Raw genomic sequence first — 23,350 nt, forward strand, 5'->3', positions numbered from 1 at the left:
GAAACACGTATCCTGGGACTAGTTTTGGGGTAACATCCCTCTTCAGCCAGGCTATCTTGAATCCAGTGGCAAAGTGAGCAAGGGACCCACGTTTGGGCATACTCTGCCAACATAGGGCGAACAAAGCAAATACAAGGAGATGATGGGTGGAGCGCTGAAACCTTTCATACACTCACCCCCAGTCACAGATGTAGGTTGAAACCATCATCATTCTTCAGCTCACTTTGCCACCCCAGTTCAGACACAGCTATATGGAAATCAGTCCTGACCCTGTGTCTCATGGGAACAGTTCAGCCTGAACTGCCAATCCATGTTTCCCTGGAATGGAAACAAACATCCTGGGACTAGTTTTGGGTAACACCCCTCTTCAGGCTTCTAGCTTTGAATCCAGTGGCAAAGTGACTAAGGAACCCATATCTGGGCATACCTTGCCAACTTATGGCGAGCAAAGCAAACACAAGGAGTTGATGGACGGAGCGCTGAAACTTTTCAGACATTTACCCCCAGTCACAGATCTGGGTTGAATTCCTCATCATTCTTTAGCTCACTTCGGCACCGCAGTTCAGACACAGCTATATGTGAGTCAGTCTTGGCCCTGTGTCTCATGGGAACAGTCCAACCCGAAAGGCCAAGCCATGTCTTCCTTGGACCGGAAACAAGCATCCTGGGACCGGTTTCAGGGTAACACCCCTCTTTAACCAGGCTAGCTTGAATCCAGTGGCAAAGTGAGCTAGGGTCGTATGCCTTTTGGGTCGCGCATAATTTTGGCCGACTCTGGGCTGAGAGAGGGTTCCATACTTCTCATTGCACCAAGATTCAACATAGGCACCTTATTGAGACTTTTGTCTACTTTAACGCTCCCCAGGAAATTGGCTATGGGTAAGTGTAGTGACCACAGGAACGTTACTGTTGATGTGGGTAGGGTAAATGCTTTTGCTGATCAGACAGCTAAGGAAATGCTTGAACAAGGATGAAAAGAATGTTTATTGCAGATCCTGCTAGGTGAGTTCCTGAGATTGTCATGTTTGAAGGTACCCTTGAAAGTTTAAAGGAGACAAAGAGTGAAGCCACAATGAAGGAATTAACAGAATGGCAGGAAAGTCCAGGACAGTTGAATGAAGAGGAATGTTGGACTGATAAATCAGGGAAGCATAGATGGATGTTAACAGATGCATATTTTCTTCCGTGGTTATTATGGCACATGGTCCAGCTCGTATTAGTGCAAAAGGCATTTGTAAGTTGTTAGACCCTGTATGGTAGAATGACAATATTTCTTAGACGGCCGCACATTTGGTGAAATACTGTATTGTTTGCATGATGCATAATCCAGGGAAGGGTACCCCCACACCACCGGGTAATTTTGCACCACCCACTTTTCCTTTTGAAGATCTTCAAATGGACTATATTGAATTAGAGAGATGTCATAATCTTGAGTCTTTTCTGGTGGTTGTATGTGCATTCAGTAAATGGGTTGAAGCTTACCCCACCAATGATAATATAGCCATTACAACTGCCAAGGTACTCCTGAAGGAGTTCTTTCCTCTTTTCCTCTTGCCCCGAGTTATCTGGAGTGACAATGGAAGTCATTTTAATGCAAAATTGATTCAATTAATTTGTGAGGGTGTCCATGTCAACAAAAATTCCATGCTGCTAATCATCCACAGTCAGCGAGTTTGTTTGAGAAGTAAAATGGTGCACCGGAGAGAACCCTGGGCAGCAATTTCTACCTGCTTCCTGCACGAGGACGGGCCTGATATTAACTTATTCTGCACTGTGCTTGGGCTTTGTTTCCCCCACAGGCTCGGCGCTGTACAAGGGAGCTGACCGGCCGGGCTTTGCTCCGCCGGTCAGCGAGGAAACTACAGCCCCCAGCAGCCCGTAGGTCACGTGACCCGTGACCTGTCACCGCAGCGCGCCAGGAGGCGCATAAGGACGCGACCGGTGCTGAGTCTCCTGTGCACCGGAGAGAACCCTGGGCAGCAATTTTTACCTGCTTCCTCCACGAGGACGGGCCTGATATTAACTTATTCTGCACTGTGCTTGGGCTTTGTTACCCCCACGGGCTCGGCGCTGTACAAGGGAGCTGACCGGCTGGGCTTTGCTCCTCCGGTCAGCGGGGAAACTACAGCCCCCAGCAGCCAGTAGGTCACGTGACCCATTACCCGTCACCGCAGCGCGCCAGGAGGTGCATAAGGACGCGACTGGTCCCTTGTCCCGCGAGGACGTGCGCGGGACGCGCCAGGCGAAGCCCGGGCAAAGGGCAGGCCCTCTTAGGCCCTCAGAGGCATGAGGAGACTGGACTGGGCTACAGACTTTGATCTTGCAGGGAAGGACCGTATGCATCGATTGTGAGTTCATATTTTAAATACTTGGTGCGGGAAAGAGCGCTGACTGTTTCAGGGTTGTCCCGCTACATTAACTTTTAGACTGTGTGTAGCAATAAGTTGTTTTGATGTCTAAAGGCAAAAGTGATAAAATTGCTTCTGGGCTGGGTCCCATGGATAATTACCTGATCAAGAAGATTAATCAGATTAATAACGATAGAAGGGGTTCCCTAGGCCAGGTGAGTCCTAGAACGATACAGGAAGAGGCGTCCCTCTTAGTGGCGGATACACTTATGCCCAATAATCCCCCTATTGGTCTAGGGAAAGTTGTGACGGCTATAGCCCAGGTGCATGCTGAGAGGTATGATGATCGGCCAGATATCTCTATCGAGGAAATAGAGCATGCCCCGTCACCCCCAAGATCGGCTAGAACATATAAAAAAGCACAACTGAGACGAAGGGGGAAGTATTACCAAAAAAGAGTAAATACAGCTAATCTTAAAAGGGGCCTTTCCCTGGATTTAACGACTGGAAAACGATCCTCCCTGGGGCAAATAGGGACTGTGCCATCGCCAAACCTAACAAACACTATAGCAGAACACGCTGGGTTAGTAAATACTGGAGACACAGGATAAAGGGGAAGTGTCAGAAAATCTTAGCACTGATGTTTCTCTGCTGAGTACGCCTATTAGTACCCACGTGTCTTTGCTGAGTTTGTATAATAGTAATGATAATGAAGGGCTATCAAATTTCCCTAGATTCTCTATTGCATCTCCTCCTAATATAAACTATATGTCACCACCCAAGGTCAAAATTAAAAAAAGAGGGGTGATTCATTAAAGATCCGGCAAGCCAAAATACAAAAGAGGAGTTCAACTTCAACATTGTTGGATGTGGTCGATTCATTGACTCCTCCCACGGTCCCCTTAATGACAACCCACTGTTCTATCATTGAGGGTGGCCTCTTGGAAAAAAATTGAAATCCTGGTAAAATCATTAATGCAGTCTCTTCTAGAAAAGACTAGTATGATTAACACGCACCTAGACTTGATCGATAAAAAGGTAGAAAAAAATACACTTTTATTATCGGATATGGCGAAGGGGTTGAGTAATATAAACCCCAGAGTAATACCTGTAAAAACGATGTCAGCAACATAACAAGTTCCACTATGTCCCACTCTCTCTATAAAATCTAATCCAGTCGGGAAAAAGCCAACTTGTCCTTCTCCGAAAAAAGTACAGACACCCCCTTTGCTGAAGAAGAAGCCTGCGCCTAAAATTCAAATCTCAAGTAAAGCAGGCGACCAAAGTGGGATAATTTGATCTTAGAAGAAAGGGCAGAGCCTTCGCAAAATAAGGCTATTAAGGATAATGGGACAGGGAATTTGCATAATACAAACTGGCAATCACACAGAATAGTAGATTTACCGCCAGAAGCTGCTCCTTATGCAATTGTCATGGCGGGTGTCCTTGAGCTCCCTTTAGGCACTAGAGAAGATCACCGAGCCTTAAGAAATAAAGTCACCTACTGGCTACGTAACAATAGACCTTTGCCTGCCCACATTAATGGGGAAATCTTAAATGTTAGGCCATCAATCTGGGTGGGCCCACAACCTAAAGATAAGAAAGGGGATGTAATCATCGTAAAATTTAAAGATCATAGAGCTGTCAGGCATATTGGGGATTGGTATGATTCAAGAAGTCGTGATTCCATCTCCACTCATTACCTTAGCTACTTCTATCCATACTTTTCAGTTCAACATTCTAAAAATAGGGATGCAGTAAGGCAGTCTGCAAACAGGTTTGACTTTAACCAACATGGATATAGTCAGACTCCTTTTTCCCAACCACAGTGATCATTCAATTTCCATCCTAGGCAGTTTTATCCACCAACCCCAGGACCTAATTTTGGAAATAATTACTTCTGGGACAATAGAGGTATTGCCTTACCTGCTTATAATACACCAACCCATAATCGATTTGACGCCTTCTCAGGCCTTGAATATGTTGATTGACACAAGAAGGATACTCACCATATTATAACATTAGGATTAGGCGAGTACACTGATGAATTCAAGGGGAATACAAAAGATCAGAAGCTAAGGGAGGCTAATGAGGATACCATTCAAGCAGAAATTGTCCCAATAGTGACTCATGGTGATATTGAAGAGGATTGTTGCAAGACCTTGAGTAACCTTGATTTAAAAGAGGGGGGTAACTGTGGAGGAGTAAGTTTCCCGTTAAATGAAAATGTTCAGGGTAATACCTCCTTGGGTGATTTTGTAGTAAATAAGAATAGGAAATCCTGTACACTTCTATTTTGAAATGTGGCAGGATTAAGGCAGAAAATTAAAAATCCATCCTGGGAAACTGTTATAAACGGTTGTGATATTTTGGCCCTCCAAGAAACCTGGGCCCTTATTTATGAGCCCTTGCGTCAGTTTTGCGCCGCCGGCGCATCACTTTTTGTGACGCACCAGCGGCGTAAAATATGCGCCTTGTTGCGCCATATTTAAAAAGTGACGCATCTAGGTAGATGCGTCACTTTTTAAACCCCTGCGCCACATCATACCTGCGTCAGGTATAATGTATGCAGAGGGGGCGTTCCCCCGCAAAAAGCCACGTAATAGTGACGCAGTGAAATCTATGAGATTTCACTGCGTCACTTTTAGGATGCTGTTGCGTCAAAATCTTGCGCCTGCATCACAGCAGGCGTAAGACTGACGCAAGCCCTTTCACATGGGGCTTTCCCCATGTGAAAGGACTCATTGCTGGAGTTGCTTCACTTTTGTGACACACTCCAGCAATGCGTCACTTTTGCGCTTACAGATACGTCAGAAATACTGACGTATCTGTAAGTCCTTGCGACATGATGCCTCATACATTAAATATGACGCATCATTGGTGTCGCAAGGAGTGCGCAGTGAAAAGTGACGCATCGCTGTTTTCACGCAGCGATGCGTCACTTTTCATAAATGAGGCCCCTGGTCTATTGATCCAGTGTATATAAACGGCTATGGAAGCTTCTTCACCCCGGCCGTGGGGGGTCAATATGGGAGAGCAAAGGGAGGCCTAATTACGTTCCTCTCAAACCAACTCAAGTACGGGCAGGTTTGTTTTACTCCAAAATCTGGTTATTATCATGTAATAACCTTAAGCACTAAGAAAGGAATTAATGTTGTTTTTATAAATTTTTATAATAATGTCCTGAAAAATGAAATTCCTAGCACTTAAAAAATGCTGAGGGAGGATATACAACATGAAATAGATAAAAACAACAGGGAATTGATAATTTTATGGGGGGGGATTTTAATTGTCCACTCTGTACAAAGGGTAAACAGGGTATCTGTGCCGTAATGTTAGAACAGGAGATCAATCTAACACATTTTGACCACTCCTTGACCTGGGATTTACTAAATGAAATATTGCTTATGTATGACCTGGGATATGCAAATGAAATAGCCCAAAAACCTACTCCCTTTGGGCCCACATTTATTGGCAGAGGAGCATCGACCACTATTGACTTCATCATTTCCTCAAATAGTTATAGCCATAAGATTAATAGGATAAAGACTATAGAGTTACCTTTAGGTGATCATCTGCCCCAAATAATGGAGGTTGAAAACCCTTTTTTTGAACAGCATGAGGATGTATTCTCCCTATGTACAGTCCCTGATGTGGTTCTTGGGAGACAGAATGGGTATACTCTAAAATGGGGTAAGGTCGTCCAAGAAATGTTCCTTGGTAAACTGCTGAATGTTTGTTCGGATAGGTTCGCGATTTGCCTGGGAGAGAAGTCTAATAGTGAGCAAATAATAGAGCATTTTAATATATTAGCTTTCGCAATTAAAAATAGTCTGCGGGTGGAGCTAAAGAAAAGGGCAAAGGGTAATAAAAGTTGGTTTGATAACGCATGTACAAGGGCATTGACTGATTTGAAATATGCTATTCATATGACACCCCAAGACCCGTTAGAAATAAGAGGTTTTAGGAAAACATATAATGAGGCTTTAAAAAATAGAAAAAATGCTATAAAAAAGGAGGCCCTAGAAGCCCTATGCATGCATCACAGTCTAAGGATGCATCCGCATTTTGGAGGGCCGTTAATACCCCTTTCCTTTATGACAATCTCAAGGCGCGCATGGAGATAGCAATTACTGAGGAGGATTGGGTGGAGCATTTCTCAAACCTCTATAGGTCCCAAGATGAAAGCCACAATATAGATCCTTTTATAATGGGTAATAGTGGAGCAGGGGCTGAAAAACTGGTGATAACTCTGGAGGAAGTCATGATGGGTTTGAAAGCAACAAAGGGTGGCAAGGCCGCAGGTCCTGATGGGATCCCAGCGGATCTGTATAAAGCAAATACTGAGATCTGGGCCCCATGCTGGTGCAACTTTTTAATGCAGCACTAGCAAGGGGTTTAAATCCGTCTTGGTTTACCTCGGTCATTGTGCCGATATATAAGAAGGGAGATAGACAAAACTGCGCATGTTACAGACCAATCTCCCTTCTAGACTCATCTATAAAAATACTTGGAAGAATCATCTTGGCAAGACTTCAAAGCTGGGCTGAGGAGAATGAGATAATGAGTGACCTACAGTATGGATTTCAGAAGGGCATTGGAACCGTCGAACAATGCTTAAATTTAATGATTGTTCAACAAAAGTATACTAGGGTAAAAGGTGAACGTCTGTACCTTACGTTTGTCGACCTTACGTCGGTGTTCGATTCCGTGTCACATGTCAAATTATGGGCAATCTTGAAAGGGCTGGGCGTGGAAGATTCTATCATCTGCTTTCTGATTGAATTATACTCAGGAGCCACAGCATCAGTCCGTTATGGTAAGGGGGGCGAATGTACCAGAAAATTCGGCGGGGTACGCCAGGGGTGTGTCCTGGCCCCATTCTTATTTCTGGTTTACATAAATGGACTTGAGCATCGTCTGCTGCAGGAGTGCAGGGATATGCCTATCCCTGCACTCTTGTATGCGGATGATGCAGTCTTAATGGCACGTACTCCTTGGCCCTACAAAATTTGATAATATCTTTCATGTCTAGATTTAAAAATCAATTGTAGTAAAAGTTTCTCCATGAACTGTGGCACAAGATCCGGAAAGCAGATTAAAAGAATGTTTATAAATAATGTTCCTTTGGAAAACTCCTCTACTTTCCCTTACCTGGGTATTTTGTTCCATGAATCTGGGGTTTGGACAAGTGCTGTAAAGGCCAGAAATTTTTTGTTCCTAAAAACAATAATGGCCTTAAAGATTTTTATAAAAAAGTTGGGCAAAAAACCAATAAGAGAAATCTTAACTATATATAATGCCACGTGTACATCGGTAGCCTTGTATGGCTCAGGTCTTTGGGGGTATTCGAACGTAGAATCAATTCAAATAGCCGAAAATAAGTTTATGAGGGAAGTCCTAACAGTACCACAAAGTGTTGCGACCTACATCTCCCATACTGAACTTGGACAACCTCATTTTTTGGACATAATTAGAACACAACCCATCCTCTTGTGGCATAGGGTATGGACAACAAATGAGTGTGTCATGAACCGGGCTATGTTGCAGGATGTATTAAAATTGGTAAATGTGGGTAGATTTGATTGGCTAGATTACGTTAAACGTTTTCTTATTCAAATTGGTTGCCAACAATATTATGATGACCCACTCTCAATGGGTAATATATCCAGAAAATTGTTGAAAAAAACTGTGTATGGAATACCTCGAAGAAAAGAGAAGGCGAGAGGAAATGAATAAAAAGACAGTTACCTCGCATCTCTTGTTATTAACTGGCGATAAAGTACAGCCATATTTAACCCTGCGGATGTCTAATTATGTTCGATTTCTCTTGACCCGTTTTAGATTAAATATTGTTTTTAGACTCCTGTCCTTCCCAGAAATGAATTCATGGTTGCGAAATTTGCCTACTTGCCCGTGTGATGATTCCTCGTCCCAATCCGACATCCATACTTTATTTTTTTGTAAATTTTATATTTTACCACGCAGGAAATTCAATATCCCATTCCTCAAAGAAATGAATTTAAATAGATGTCACCCAGCTTTTTTAGAATTTCAGAGAATGGACACTGTTTTAACTGTTGCTGTAGTTTTAAGCTTTTTTAAACATGTTTTTAACTTACGGAAAACAATTGGTGTTGATGAAATATAAAAGTTTTGTCACTTTTTAAATTTCCCTGTGTAAATTGTAAATTCATGCTGTTGCTTTCATGGTTATTGTCTTTTAACCGAATAAAGTACTTTTTGAACGTTTGAACTGGTACTCTCAAACTGAAACTGACAAAAATTCCGGAGACCCAAGGGCTAAAATGGACAGATGCCTTATGGTTAGCATTTTTGTCGACAAGAACAACAGCACATTCTAGGACACAATTGTCTCCTAACGAGGTTGTGTTTGGGCTCCCAGAAAATGTCTGGGGCATCACACGTCCTCATAGACTTTCTGATATTGAGTACCCTGTGTTGCTTGAGTACCTTGGCCAGTTAACAGAAAGTTTGCATTCTATTCATCAACAGGTGTGAGACTCCCTACCTCCTATATCAGAGGGGCCCAGCTATGACATTCAGCCTAGAGACTACATCTTGGTAAAGAATTTTCAGAGGAAGTCAAGTTTGGATCCGCGCTGGAAGATTCGTGAGTAGGTTCTACTGGTGACGTGCACTGCTGTGAAAGTTGCTGGCTGTAAGAACTAGGCCCACGCATCACACTGTCACTGGATTCCTTTGCAATTGCCCTATGAGCAGTGGGTCAATGATGGAGTGTTGAACGTTGCTTGTGAACAGGTCCCCAGGTATGTTCATTTCAATGCAAAGATAACGCGGACAATGAGAAGGAGGAGGCTTTGTATGAGTCTGTTCCCACGGAAATATGAGCTATCCAAGAGCCTTTGTTCATTGATCATACAGTGCCTGGGGTTGCCAGGTACAATTTGCACCCTTGGCTGAGGGATAAGGATTCCAAGGAGATAAGATATTAGGAATGGACTGCGTATGATAGGTTGTACTGAGTTGTGGTACCATACCATATATGTGAAAGTGTACCATCTTGTTCAACGTAGGATTCATTCAAAAAGCTTAGGACAGAGCAAGCTCCACCGCCGGTGCTCTAGAGTGCCAACGTATTGATGGACCATAGGAGCTTGTACCAGTGAGGCTCTGACAGACACTGGGAACTTACATATTCTCCTAGTATTCTGATCCCTCCTTTATCATTTGTTATGCATCCTTTTGGTAGACTGGGTACTGAGGAAGAGCAGCCAGTGGTTCTTATTGCCCAGCCTAATATGGTGTGGACTCGCTAACAAAAAATAACATGTGTTGCTCTTGCGCTTTTGTTGCTAACAGTGACGGCTCGTGGAGGGAGTTACGGTGGGGCAGGAGGGTGGGGAGGGGGAGGGGCAGGGTGGAGGTTGCTAAAAACCGGCATATGGATAATTGCAGGTAAGTAAACAATTTAATTAATAAAACGAATTTCGTAGCTCGCACTGCATTGCATTTTGCGATGCAGTGCGAGCTACGAAATTCGTTTTATTAATTAAATTGTTTACTTACCTGCAATTATCCATATGCCGGTTTTTAGCAACCTCCACCCTGCCCCTCCCCCTCCCCACCCTCCTGCCCCACCGTAACTCCCTCCACGAGCCGTCGCTGGTTGCTAATAACACTGTGTTGGGTGTTATGAATTTTTTAAAATGATTACAATATGCCCTTACATAGTACGGGTAAAGTTATTTCCCCGAAAAGAAATAAAAGAACAATCCCAAGTAATGAATTCCTAGATACACAAAGAGGGGTAACTAGACAAAATATCGAATTCAAAATATACAATTACCAAAATATCGAAGTCAAAATATCAAATGGAAAAAATATCGAATGGACAGAATATAGTGGTGAAAAATATCGAATTGAAGGTAAGTAATATAATATCGATTTTTAAAAATATAGAAAGTCAAAATATCGAAGTATATAATATAGGTATTAAAATATATCGAATTTTTTATAATATCGATTTTTTTCTATAGTTTTGTTTGTTAGTATATGTGTGAAAAGTGTATATTATGTTTGTAATTTATTTTAAGTAATGAATTTTATGTTATTTAATTTTTGCGTAATTTAATTCTGTTGCGGGTTGTGGGTTTATAGGGGAATAGGGTGGGAAGTAATTTAATTATATTAAATTAAAAAATACATTTTTACAAATTATTACTTATTTTTAATTTAATTTTGCGTTTTAGTTCGGTAGCGGGTTGTCGGTTTATAGGGAAATAGGGTGGGAAGTAATTTAATTGTAATTATTAAATATTTTTATTTATTTATTGGTATTCATTTTGAATTAATTGTTAATTAATTTTTAATTGGTAATTAATTTTTATTAATTGATTGATTGATCATTATGTTAATGTTATTAATTTATTTTCCCAAGCGGGTTGTGGGTTTATAGGGAAATAGGGTGGGAAGTAATTTAATTGTAATTAATTAAATATTTTATTTATTTATTTGTATTGATTTTCAATTTGTTGTTAATTAATTGTTAATTGTTAATTAATTTTTAATTGGTAATTAATTTTTATTAATTGATCAATTGATAATTATGTTAATTGTATTACTTTATTTTCTGTAGCGGGATGTAGGTTTATAGGGGAATAGGGTGGGAAGTAATTTAATTGTAATTAATTACATCTTAAAAATAATATTTATGTATTGATAATAAATTTACTGTTAATTAATTATTAATTGGTATTAATTTTTTTTATTAATTAGTTTTTGTTATTGAAAATTAATTAGTTGTTAATTAATTATGAGTGGGTAATTAATTGTAATTACTAATATTTATTTGTTTTTATAATTGATTAATTATTACATAATATTAAATTGGAAATTAATTTTAATTAATGTTTTATTGGTATTGATATTTACTTTATTTGTATTAATATATTAAATCCTTACTTTCCCTACTGTTAACCTCACTAGAGTGGGAATAGTAATTGTTACCCTACCCTCTCCAACGCTTTCCCTACTGTTGCACTCTCTGGAGTGGGAATAGTCATTTTTACCCCTACGCTATCCAATGCTTTCCCTACTGTTGCACTCTCTGGAGTGGGAATAGTAATTTTTACACCTACGCTATCCAATGCTTTCCCTCTGTTGCACTCTCTGGAGTGGGAATAGTAATTGTTACCCCTATGCCATCCAACGCTTTCTCTATTGTTGCACTCTCTGGAGTGGGAATAGTCATTTTTACCCCTACGCTATCCAACACTTTCTCCGCACTGTTGCACTCTCTGGAGTGGGAATAGTAATTTTTACCCCTACGCTATCCAATGCTTTCCCTGCTGTCGCACTCTCTGGAGTGGGAATAGTATTTTTTATCCTCGCGCTATCCAACGCTTTCCCTACTGATGCACTCACTGGAGTGGGAATAGTAATTTTTACTCTCACGCTATCCAACGCTTTCCCTACTGTTGCACTCACTGGAGTGGTAATAGTGATTTTTACCCCTATGCTATCCAATGCTTTCCCTACTGTTGCACTCACTGGAGTGGGACTAGTAGTTTTTACAGCTACACTATCCAATGTTTTCCCTACTGTTTCACTCACTGGAGTGGTGATAGTAAATGTTACTCTCCAGTTATCCTATGGTAAAAATATTGTATCTATTTTATTAATATTATGATAATATATATATATATATATATATATGTATTAAAAAATAAAATTGTATGTTTTTGTGTAACTTAAATTCATTATTTCATAATTTAAGGTTATTTAAGTATTTTTAAGTATGTTTTAGTTAATTAAATTTATTATTTCATTAATTTTAAATTATTTTTAAGACATTTAAAAAAAATCGATATTTTGACTAACTATATTTTTAAAACGATATTTTTGATACGATATTTTTGTACTTACCTGTTTGTAGATAGGAATTTAATATTTTTGCATTCTATATTTTTTCTTCGATATTTTGGTATTTCTATATTTGTGTATTCGATATTATGTCAGTGATCCACAAAGAGGTTCTTCGGAGAAGGAACAGCTTGTTACCCCACCGAATCTGTCACTAGTTTATGGACTGCATACCCATAGTAACATGTAAACTATACATATACTCATCCACCACAATTTACACAAGTATCAATTTACATTTACATAAGTGAAGGGAGTTTTTAGTTTTGGCTATCCAGGTCCTTGTTTATGTTATTGAAAGCCACTGTGAGTGGGTTATCCAGGTTGTGATAACAACACATATTGCGACAACTTCTACATGGAAGATCAGCGAATCACTGACAAAATATTGACTACCACAATATCGAGGTACAAAAATATTGTGACAAAAATATCCGAGTCAAGGATATCGACATCCTATCTACATCATGGTAAGTACAAAAATATTGAGAGAAAAAAATATCGATGTCTTAAATATTGTTGTTAAAAATGTAAAAAGAATTATGTAAAATAAACTACATAATATATATAATTAAAAGAAACATAGTTAAAAAAAATGTAAAAGTGTTTAACAATCATAACTAATACATATAGGGAGCGAATCCGATTCGGGAATCAAATCCGTACGATGATTCGTAGTCGAAGCCGTTTCTGAACGAATCGTAGTAATCCGTCCAAATCGTGTAGTACAATCCGTAGGTCAAAACTCCGTCCGAATCCTTGCGAACTGTATGAAAGAGAAGGGAAAATCTGTACGACATACACCCGTACAGTGAACCGTATGATTCGTAAACATGCCGTACGACCGGCCAAGTACGATCCGGACCGGGGACTATGTACGCGATTCGTACGGTAAACGTCGCGTACAGGCAATTAGTACGGAGAGAGCCACACAATAACATACGCACCGTCCCCCTGAATTCAAGGGGTGTATGCATGGGGTGTACGGACTGTACACCTACGTCCTTGGGGGGTACGGACCGTACCCCTAGGCAATACCGACATTCATGGGTTGTACACACAGGGATATACTCACCGTACCCCTGAAATCCAGGGGTGTTCGCACCGTACACTGAAGCACCGTACCCGGGGGGTCGGTTCTGTATGCATTACGAGGCAAACTCAGCTTTTCCGAACGTTTTCAGCTCCAGTAAAAAAAGAGTCGTACGGAGTGGTGTCCACACAAATCGTACTTGCTGGGTCATAAAAGGCTGCTGCGATCCGTACGAACATCGCGTACAGCGTGTTCCGAGTGCGATCTGTAGGGTTTTTGAATCGTACGGTCTTTTGTACAATTTGTACGGAGAACTGCAGTGAGCTCACATCTTACTACATCGTACGTACGGGTACGGTTCTGCATACGAATCGTACAGAAAAAAGGCTCCGTATGGCGATTTGGACTGTATTTTACCGAATCGGAATCTGCCCCATAATGTTAAAATAAATTAAACATATACATATAAAATATAATATATATACTAACTTCATAATACTCGTAAATAATTATTTTAAGAACTAATAAATTGTTAAAAACATTTTATAAATTATAAATACATATATACACATACAAAATAATATAAATAAAAATATAAAAAATATACATAACAAATTAAAAAATCTACAATATTTTTAATCTTTTTAAATTAAATCATACACAACATTAACTAAAAGAATACAAAAAAATATAGGATAGCGGAGGGAATAAAATTACTTTTCCAACTCCAAAGTTGGAATAGGGAAAGTGTTGGAAAGCGTAGGGGTAAAAATAACTATTCCAACTCCAGAGAGTGCAACAGTAGGAAAAGTGTTTGATAGCGTAGAGGTAAAAATTACTATTCCCACTCCAGAGAGTGCAACAGTAGGGACAGTGTTGGATAGCATAGGGGTAACAATTACTATTCCAACTCCAGAGAGTGCAACAGTAGGGAAAGTGTTTGATAACGTAGGGGTAAAAATTACTATTCCCACTCCAGAGAGTGCAACAGTAGGGAAAGTGATAGATAGCAAAAAGGTTAAAATTACTATTCCCACACCAGTGAGTGCAACAGTAGGGAATGTGTTGGATAGCCAAGAGGTTAAAATGACTATTCCTACTCCAATTTTTGCAACAGTAGGGAAAATGTTGAATAGCATAGGGATTATAATTGCTGTTCCCACTCCAGAGAGTGCAGCAATGTTAGATTGCGGAGGGGTTTAAAATAACAGACTTATCAATTAAATATTTTTTAAATTAAATAATGAATTAATAATAAATCAACAATTAATTATAAATACCAATAAAAAAAATGTATAATTACTTTCATAATATTGAATTATTTCCCACCCTATTTCCCAATAATTCCCCAACCCACTCTGTAGAAAAATGAACACAAATAATATAATTATCAATTAATCAATTAATAAAAAATAATTACTAATTAATATTTAATTAGCAATAAATTAATGATCAATACCCATGAATAATAATTAATAAAAATTAATTACCAATTAATAACGAATGAACAATAAATTAATTATCAATACCAATGAATATTAATTAATCATTCTAATAAATTACTTCCCACCCTATTCCCCAATAAAACGCAACCCACTCCTAAACTAAATTAACAGTTAATATATTTATCAATTAATCAATTATTAAAAAATAATTAACAACTAACAATTAATTAACAATAAATGAATTATTAATACCAACAAATAAAAAGTATTAATCAATTTGTTATAATTCCTTTCCTTCACACCCTATTCCCCTATACACCCACAACCTACTCCAATTAAAGTTAACACAAGTAATATAATTATCAATTAATCAAATAATAAAAATTAATTACCATTTAATAATTAATTAACAATACATTATTTATCAATCCCAAACAATAAAAAAATAATTACTTAATTAAAATTAAATTACTTTCCACCCTATTCCCCTATAAACCCACAACCCGCTACAAGACTAAAATGCAAAATTCAAATAAAAATAATTAATCATTAAAAAAAATTATGATTTAATTTACTATAATTGAATTACTTCCCACCCTATTCCCCTATAATCTCACAACCCGCTACAGTACTAAAATACAAAATTACTAACTTCTAAACATTTAGGGGCCGATTCCGATTCGGGAGACGTGACCGTGCGACCATTCATATTCGTAGCCGCTTCCGTACGAATCGTACAAGTCCGTCCGAATCGCGTAGTACGATGCGTAGGCCCGAAATACATTCGAATCTTCGCGTACCATACGAAAGTCGAGTGTAAATCTTTACGAGATAGAGCCGCACGCTAAACCGTACAAATCGTAAACATGCCGGATGACCCGCCGAGTCGCGTATAGGCAATTCGTAAGGAGAACCACACACTAGCAGGTGCACTGTACCCCTAAATTCAAGGGGGAACGCGTTGTACACGTACGACCTTGGGGGGGTACGAACCTTACCCCTACGCACCGTACACCTGCAGTCATGGGGGGTACAAACCGTACCCCTATGCACCGTACTCCTATATTCCAGGGGTGTACTAGCAGTACCCATACGCACCATACTCCTGCAATGATGGGGTGTACGCACCGTACACGGGGGGTCTGTTCCATACACATTCCGACTCGAAATCTGGTTTTACGGACGTTTAAAACTCCCGTAGCAAAAGAGTTGTACGGAGTGTCATCGCACACAAATCGTACTCGTTGGGTCGGGAAATGATGCCTGGAACCTTATGGACGTCGCGTACTGCGTGTTCCGAATATGAACGTACGGAGTAATGGTTTGTACGGCCTTTGGTACCAATCGTACAGGAAAAAGGTTGCGTACGATGATTCAGACGGGATTTTCCCGAATCGGAATCGTCCCCTTAATACGTATGTTCAAAAAAAGCACATAACATAACAAAACAGGTGAAACACACATATAAAATACATACTGAAATACATAACACTAACATAAACATCGATATTATTAACATTAATATTTTTGCTATCGATATTACTAACTTCAATATTGACAAAAACAATATTTCTTACCTTCAGGTCAATATTCTGGTCACCGATATTCTTGATGTCGATATTCTGTCCCTTCGATATTTAAAACTCGATATTTATGTAGGTTGAAAGAGAAAAGTCAATATTATGTAAGTGCACCAAGAACGGCATGTCACACTGGTGGGTTGGCATTATGGCATTACAAGGAATTGCTAGTCACCCAGGAGGATGGTTTTTATTCTGCTTGATGCCCTACTGTGAATAGTACGGAAACTTCTTTGTATATCAATTGTACTGGAATAGTGTGTTACAAAATGACGATCCCCTAAGTGAATGACAAAGATCCAAGTACTTTTGGAACGAACACGAGATATGCTGCAGTAGATTATGAAGGGCCAAACTATGCATACCAGGGGTTTAACTTTTTTTCAAACGGTACATATTCCAATGTTCTTTATGTCATAGATGATGTGGCTCTTGGGATGGTGTTGTCATTAGGTGTACAATGTAAATACACTAAGCCTAATGTCGGTTGGGTTAAAAGGACTTTAACCAAAGAATTCTGGAAGGTAGTGACTAATATGAAGGCCAATAATTATAGTAATGGGATCACTTTTGGATGCATCCTTTCTTCCATTTTCACTTTGGGTGGTACCTCAATGGCTAGGGGTGAGAAAGCTAGAGAATAATTTGGGTGCAGGGTGCCAATTTTATCTAATAGTACCGTGGCAACTTTACGCAACATTACCAATCAGTTCGAAAGCAAACAAATATATTTCGAACAAACTCGATATGCGGTAGATTTTACCTTAGCCTAGAGTGGTGGTGTATGCGACATAACGGGAGACCAGTGTGTGGTCGGGATCAAGAATATGGAAACGAATATTACCAAGCACATTCTCGACATCCTCGAGAATTTTAAGGGTATGGAAACAGGAAATTGGAGTTGGTCTCTCTTCGGTAGTGTGGGCTGGATTCTTGAAAAGGTGATTTGCATGATTGTGATATTGGTGCTTTGCTGTGCCCTTATTCAGTGCCTCCCTTTCTGTTGCTCCTATGGTACCACCATTCTCACCCCCAAATGGAAAATATCGATTCATGATACCAGCGCTGCAATTGTGGTACAGAAAGAAATAGACGACCTTATGAACATTGATGAGGGGATTTTTGAGACTTCTTCCCTCCTTACAGTTTCCTTCCCTGATGCTGAAAATGTGGAATGCTCATAAGGATTCACTGTTATCGTTGTAGATGAGGAGGATGGGTTTAGATTATTAAACAGGAAGATATGGCACTCTAGCGTATATGATTCTGAGTAAGTCTTCTGTTTACAGTTTCACGGTGCAAACAGGTCAGGGGAAACAAACCCAGACAACAAAACAACCCCTGCGGTAGTATAGGGAGGCCTACACCAAACAGATAAATACCAAGTCCCGTGCACATGTTATAGAGTAATAGGTCCTGGCGTCAGAACCCAAAATTATAGACAATGTTCATTAGAATTGAAGGAATGAAGGTCAAATTCAAATTTTGCATGCTTACTAATAGACCCCAATGTGTTTCTATGCTTTTCGATTTTAGTCCCTCTGCAGCACGCCTAGCGACTGGGAAGACTGGCCTCCGCTCTGAGTTTATACAATTAACAGTTATTTGTTTGTATTCTCTACTGTCTGATCAACTCTTCATTTGGTATGGAAGGCTGAGACGTGGCCATTAGTGACCCTAAACAGGCCACTTCCTTCAGCACCACTGTGCCCCTTTACTCTGATCTTAATTTCTCCAGGCACTGTACCTCAGAGTCATTTACTTGGTCTTATGATGGATCTTGAACTATGCTGAGAGGGGTTGAATATAGGGGGTCAAATAGAGTTACCCAATGAGGACCAGGAATTGGGTAACTGACACATAAGCTTGTAATTAGATTCATATATATGACTCTCAATGCTATACTATTTAGTTATTGCTAAACCGAATCTTCTGAAGTTATTCAGCTAAAGCTACCAAAATAGTAGTATTAGGACCTCATGACTAGAGACCTTTCTTTTACAATTTCCATCCCTCATTAATACTATTGGAATGCACAATCAATCACTGGAGACAAGTCATAGAGAGATAGAAACAGGGTTTTCAAACGGTTAGATTTTATCAGTAAATTTAAGAGGTAAGTACATCAATGTCAGGCATTTGGGTTCAAGAGTGCTGAATAATCTAATTTATCACTTTCCGGCCATCAGTTACCAAAGTCCTAGAAGGAGAGTTCATAAAAGGACAAAGATCATGCCGGCTCAAAGATTCTCTCCAATGAGGGAAAGAAGTCCAGGAACATTGCACACAGCAAATGCACCAGCCAAGAGAGTCCACAAGTCCAAAGCTGTTTCTCAATCCAATAGGAAGAAATCCTCCTTGGAAAGGTGGCGAAAGAATGTAGAAGAAGAAGTGGGGGTCTGATCATAAATCCAACAAATTATATAATTTCACAGTTCTGGGGTGACGTTCTCCTGGATCCCCTCATATGATCAAACCACTCAGTCGATTGATCAGTTAGTATAGGATGACTGCCATGCAGCATAAAGAAGATACGTTTTTGGGCAAAAAGGTGGAGATCGTCATGGAGATCGTCATGTGAGCTGACAAAGTATTCAAAATGTATCATTATAAACAATAGGCTTTCAGCAAAGGCACATGAGTGAGTTTAAAAGGGCAGTTTCTCACAGCAGATGTTCCCAATGTAGTGAAATAGTTGTGAATAGTCCTGGTATGTGCATGGGAACTCTTCAAGCAAGAGAAAGAAAATTCAGGTCTAAATTGAATTTTATTTCATGAAATACATGACGTAAATTAATGGAAATACACTTTTCATTCTAAAGTTTAAAAAAAGCTTTTATACTTTCTGAAATCTATGTCACTTGTAAAGCAATTCAGTTCCATTGCAATTTGCACGTGTACCTATGGAACATTACTACAATTTACAGGTACCAAAGTGTACAATCATTTCAAAATGTGAGGTAACTAAATAATTTCTAGTCATTCTCATTAGTACATGTATAAAGATCATTCTCTGAAAGTGTCAGTGAAATTGGGTTTTGCATTAGCTTTTAGCATCATTTCATTTTCTTGGTTGGGTTGGTGCACTCTTACCATGAGCAAAGATAGTATTAAAACAACTCTTCAATAATCTTTCATAAAGTTATCTATTTTACATTTAGTCCTGTCAATTCTTCATATATTTCATTATTCAAAGAGGATTGGTTAATGAAACTTCCACATGAGTCATTGATGGAGCAAGGATTTGCACGTTACGCGACTTGCTTGTATTCATGAACCTCGAATAACGTTAACGTCATAACCAATACGTTTTGTCTTATTAATATTGCACTTTTACACTACACGGGGGTGTCCCAGTGACGCTTGCCTATGTGTCTACTAATCTTAACTACGCTTGCACCTAAAATGGTCGCTGCTATGCGGGATTCTAGTCTGCGCATGCGTCGGTCATACCCATGTGATGTGACGCACTCGCAGTTCTGAAGGGAACTTGTCGCTCATGCGCAGTATAGCTAAAATGGCTGCTTTGTTTCTCACATGCTCTTCGCTTGCACTGCTGCTTTTGCTCAAGCCGTTTCGTTCTGCTTAACTCCTAATGCTATAGTTATTATAAAGTAAGGCATGTAGTAAAGCCAATCATGGTATACAGTGTATTAATTTTTTCTGTGTTTCTAAATTGTTTTGTTTACTTTTCATGTATCGATCTTTGCAGGCCTGGGAGAGGTGCGCCCTTCCATCTTTAAAGCCCGTGTGGTACTAATCACGTGATGAAGGAAAAGCGAGTCTTGCAGTAATGGAACTCAGCCAGCGCTGTTCGAAAAAGAACAGCGCTGGGTCTACAGACTTGGAACCCACATCCTCGGATTAAATGACGACATCCCATGGAACTCTGTGATAAAATGATTATCGGGGGCCCTCTGTTGTTCTTACGTCCTCAAAACGTAGGGGTAATCTAACATCCCTCCTTTTCAGATTTTTTGCCAAATCTAACTGATCGTCAGTGTCAACAAACTCTCGGGCCCCTTAACAACGGGCTCTCGATTGGAGCACCTGACCAAGCCTCCATTTCACTAAAGAAAAGAACTCTTTGATCTTTGAGTCTGCTGTCACTGTGACAACAGTCTACATCGACTCTCATTGGTCCACATAACCACGAGATCACGTGCCAACAATCGTCAGATGACGGCTTGACTCCCCGGTTGGCCTACACATGTAGCCCGACCGCGCCCACCCTGAAGACGATCATCACACAAAAACCTATTTAACGCTCTCCTGGTCTCACCTCTACATCTTCGGGGTCCAGTCGAGGGTAGATGCAGGTACACAGCGGGTGCCGAGCGTTGAGGGCGTGAGTAGAATCGAAAACCGTCTACTGATTACTCCACTGAGCTAAGTACCTACCCAATGCTATACGACTGACTGTACGTTTACTCCCTTTGTTTCGACTAATTGCAGGGTGTGCCAATTACGTTCCCACCCCCCTCCTGTGACCCATGGTGTGAATCCTGAACACCACATAAGTGAGAAATTTTAACCTGTTAGCGCGATCGCGCCTGCATTTTACTTTGATAGCGATCAAGGAAATACCCTTCCTTTTTAACTACCTTTCATAGCACATATTTAACACAGCACTACCCACCTTTAGCGTTCAAAGTCTGAGACTAAGGTGGTGATAACTATATTGTTATTTTTACCACAATTTGTCTCGTATTCCACACACTGGAGAACTTTGGATTGACATGAGCGATCAACATTGATATTCTATGTATGTTTTGTCCTACATGTCTGTCCTTGTCTTTTTTTCCACAGGTGCAGAAACCGAAAAGACGGAATCCTCCTAAACCAAGAGTCATTAGGAAGACATCATTTTCTCCAAATTTTTTTGCACTTTTACACCCTTTTTCGTTTAATTTTCACTTTTACGTCCCTAGGTTAGGGTGGGCCTTAGAGAGTCCATTCCACCAGGGTTTAGTACACGCTGAAGTCCTGATGAATGCCAGGTAAATTCATACCGTTTCGTGGCTGAAACATGTCGACTGATTACTAGGAAACTACCACTTAATTAAGTGTGGACGCATTTCCTACACATAATTTTTAATTATCCTGTCCCTAGTGATCTCCAGAATAAAGTTAATTTTGATACACTACGGACTACTTTTAACCATCCATCACTCACTAGTTCTCTTTACACAACACTGCCTTAACTCACCAACCCGCTCAGCAGTAACATCTGGCGTCGTAGCACACAAAAGAGACACTCTGTCTCTTTTGTGGGGCCCGATGATGAAGCATCTCATCACTAGGTGGTGAGTGAGGGCTTTCTTAACTTTCTCCTGATAGTGGTTGTCTGCTACCATTGGACACTCTTTTCTTGATATATATTAGAATATCATCCACATAGGCATATCATTTAATCTCCAGAGAACCCTGTCTGAAGCCAGATATAAGTGTATTACAATGTATACATTCCAGGAAAGGTTCTAAACAGAGTACAAATAACAAAGAGGAGAGGGAGCAACCTTGTCTGGTACCGCTCTGTAAATCAGCTGTTAACAAAAACACTTGCTCTGGGATTGGGGTACAATTACTTTATAAAAGAAATAAATCTTGGGTGAAACCCAAACCAGTGAAGGGTAGTGATTTGTTCAAATTCTTTTTAGCATCCAATGAAAGGATCAAAAGAGGGGTATCAACGTTTCTGTCAAGACAACAATATTGGGAAACCTCCTGGCATTATCTACAGCAACATGTCCCTGAATAAAGCCAGACTGGTCAGGTTTAAGAAGAAGAGGTACCAGGGATTCAAGATGGGAGGATAAAATCTTGGAAAAAATCTTGCTATCATAGTTGATGAAGAGAATTGGCCTTTAGTTTTTGTGTCTGGGTTCAATTTTGGGTCTTTGTCTTGTTTCAGAATTATGTGTATCAGGGCTTCCAAAAAGGAGTCACTAACTCTGGAATCAGAAAGGAAAGAATTAAAAACTTATAGTAATTTGGGAGCAAAAAATGGTCATAGAAATGAAATAAGTTCAATAGAGAACCCGTCTGGTCCAGGAGCTTTTACTCTCTTCAGAGATTTGATTGCATACAAAACTTCCTGAATTGTAATATCAACCCCCATTTCTGCAAATATGTCAGTGAGGGAGGATGGTTTAGGGAGGCCCTAAAAAATGTTCTGTATTTTAACCACCTAAGGGGTGGTATCCTTTGTGTATAGTGTTCTATAGAAGGACAGAAAGGTAGTAGATATATCAGTATTGCAAGTCAATTTGGAATTATCGAGTTAATTATTATTAGGACCAATAGTTTTATAGTCTGCTTTTATCTATAAGTAGTTAGCCAAGTATTGATTCCACAGAATTCCACGGAGTAAAACTCCATGAGCTCCCCCACCCATAGTTATACGATCAAATTGAGGCATTGGAGACTGCAAACATACAGGTATTTCCATATACTGCAAGCAAGTAAAAAGGAAGCAACAATAATGGGGTGACTAGTTAAGTGGGACACCTCTACCACAGCTTGAAGGTGAAGAACACAAAAGGAGTGCCACAGAAGTGACAGCCACAGTCAAACTGCGTCACCGAGCATGTCAATATATAGAAAGGAGATGATTTACAGTAGTTGATAAATTATCAATGCGACAATTTGTCATTTGTAGGAATAAGAAGGGCATTTCCAAAGCTCTTGTCAATACATAAATCCGTCTTATGAGGAAGGTGCATTGATAAAATGGCAGCCGTCACCAAACTGCACCACTGATCATATCACATTTATATAATAAAGATAAAAAGGAGAGGATGAGACTTCCAGGATTACCTTTGGGATGAAGAGTTAGGCATATTGAAGGATGCCCTCAAAACTCCTGGTAGTCCATTGGTTTTCTGTTAGAAGAGGAGACGTAAGCATCAACCTAAGAAAATGGTGGCCGCTGGCTAACAGACACCACCACGACCAAACAGGATGCACAAAAACAGACCGAGTCCCACATCGACAAGACTATGCAATGTCCGAAGGCATAGCAGTGCAGAGTTTAGA

The sequence above is a fragment of the Lissotriton vulgaris genome, chromosome 1_1 (assembly GCF_964263255.1).
Source record: "Lissotriton vulgaris chromosome 1_1, aLisVul1.2, whole genome shotgun sequence".
Taxonomy (NCBI): domain Eukaryota; kingdom Metazoa; phylum Chordata; class Amphibia; order Caudata; family Salamandridae; genus Lissotriton; species Lissotriton vulgaris.